The sequence below is a fragment of the Papio anubis genome, chromosome X (assembly GCF_008728515.1).
Source record: "Papio anubis isolate 15944 chromosome X, Panubis1.0, whole genome shotgun sequence".
Lineage (NCBI taxonomy): Eukaryota > Metazoa > Chordata > Mammalia > Primates > Cercopithecidae > Papio > Papio anubis.
The window spans coordinates 80320058-80322656 of NC_044996.1; positions in this window are offsets into that span (position 1 = coordinate 80320058).

A 2599-nucleotide genomic window follows, 5' to 3' on the forward strand; every position below is an offset into this window, starting at 1 on the left:
ACATGGCAAACCCCGCCTCTACTAAAAATACAAAAATTGGCCAGGTGTGGGCAGTGCATGCCTGTAGTCCCAGCTACCTGGGAGGTTGAGGCAGGAGAATCAAGAACCGAGGTAGAGGTTGCAGTGAATCCCACCATGCCAATTGCACTCACCTGAGCAAACAGAGCTGACCCCTCAAGAAAAAAAAAAAAAAAAAAGAACCTTTACATTAATATACCTCCCAGGTTGGGCACAGTGGCCCATGCCTGATAATTCCAGCACTTTGCAAGGCTGAAGGGCAGATCGCTTGAGTTCAGGGAGTTTGAGACTAGCCTGGCAACAAGATGAAACCCTGTTTCTACCACTCAAAAATAGACTTTTTATTTTATTTATTTATTTTTTTTTTGAGATTTGAGTCTCTAACAGCCTAGGATTGGGAGGCAGTGGCCGGATCTCGCTCACTGCAAGCTCCGGCCCGGTTTACGCTTTATTCTCCTGCCTCAGCCTCCCGAAAGTAGCTGGGGATTCACAGGCGCCAGCCACCTCGCCCGGCTAGTTTTTTGTATTTTTTAGTAGAGACGGGGTTTCACCGTGTTAGCCAGGATGGTCTCGATCTCCTGACCTCGTGATCCGCCCGTCTCGGCCTCCCAAAGTGCTAGGATTACAGGCTTGAGCCATCGCGCCCGGCCGACTTTATTTTTTAGAGCAATTTTAAGTTCACAGTAAAATCAAGTGGAAAGTACAGAGAGTTCCCATATATTCCTTGCTGTACCCCACAACCTCCCCTACTATCAAACTCTAGCATCAGAATGGGAAAAGAGAACAAAGAACAGTTTGTTACTCTTGAGCTGACCAGGCATGGTAGCTCATGCCTGTAATCCCAGCACTTTTAGAAGCCGAGATGGGTGGATCACTTGAGGTTAGGAGTTCAAGACCAGCCCAGCCAACATGGTGTAAACCCTGTCTCTACTAAAAATACAAAAATTACCTGGGCATGGTGGCACACACCTGTAATCCCAGGTACTCGGGAGGCTGAGGCACGAGAATCACTTGAACCCAGGAGGTGGAGGTTGCAGTGAGCCAAGATCATATCACTGCACTCCAGCCTGGGTGACAGAGCAAGACTCCATCTGAAAAATAAATAAATAAATAATTGTTGGCTGGGTGCAGTGGCTCATGCCTATAATCCCAGCACTTTGGGAGGCCGAGGAGGGCAGATCACCTGAGGTTGGGAGTTCAAGACCAGCCTGACCAACATGGAGAAACCCCGTCTCTACTAAAAATACAAAATTGGCTGGGCGTGGTGGCGCATGCCTGTAATCCCAGCTACTTGGGAGGCTAAGGCAGGAGAATCGCTTGAACCAGGGAGGTGGAGGTTGCAGTGAGCCAAGATTGTGCCATTGCACTCCAGCCTGGGCAACAAGAGCGAAACTCCGTCTCAAAAATAAAATGAAATTAAATTAAAATAAATAAATGAATAAATAATTGTGGAGCCTACATTGACAAATTACTATCATTCAAGAGTCCATAGTTTATTTTAAGGTTCACTCTTGGTATTATACATTCTATGGGTTTTGACAAATGTATAATGATATGTTTTCACTATTACGGCATCATACAGAATAGTTTCCCTGTCTTAAAAACCCTCTGTACTCCACTTATTCATCCCTCTTCCCCCCTACCCCTGGCAACCACAGATCTTTTTACCGTCTCCATAGTTTTGCCCTTTCCAGAATGTCATATAGTTGAAATCATCCAGTATGTAGCCTTTTCAGATTGGCTTCTTTCAGTTAGTAATTGCATTTAAGCTTCCTTCATGTCTTTTCATAGCTTGATAGCCATTTCCCTTTTGAGAAGCCAGAAATTTTATTTATTTATTTTTTTCTTTTCTTTTTGCAAAAGAAGGTAGCCTCATAAAGAGAGCCAGAAATTTAAGGAAATCTTTGTCAGGTCATCGACTGACCTCAGAGATAACAGAACAGAAACTTTAGTGGCCACATACAATAAGGAATATACAGTTTGCAAAAGTTAGTTTGCAGAAGTCACAAACAGATGGCTCCGGCCTTCAACAAGCAAGATTCAGCAATCCTTGAGGAGGAGAATTAGATCTCCAGAGTTACTACAATATAATACTTAAGATGTCTAGTTCTCAAATGAATGATAAAACATACAAATAAACAAGAAAGTACAACCGAGTGCGGTGGCTCACACCTGTAATCAGAGCATTTTGGGAGGCCGAGGCAGGTGGATCACAAGGTCAGGAGTTCGAGACCAGCCTGACCAACATGGTGAAATCCCGTCTCTACTAAAATTACAAAAATTAGCCAGACATGGTGGCGCATGCCTGTAATCCCAGCTACTCAGGAGGCTGAGGCAGAAGAATTGCTTGAGCCTGGGAGCCAGAGGCTGCAGTGAGCCAAGATCGTGCCAGTGCTCTCTAGCCTAGGCTACAGAGCAAGACTCCGTCTCAAAGAAAAAAAGAAAAAGAAAAAGAAAGTATGGCCCAACCACAGGAAAAACAGAATTTGACAGAAACCATCTCAGAGGAGGCCCAGAAATTAGAATTACTAGTCAAAGGCATTAATCACCTGTCTTTTTTTTTTTTTTTTTTTTTTTGAGA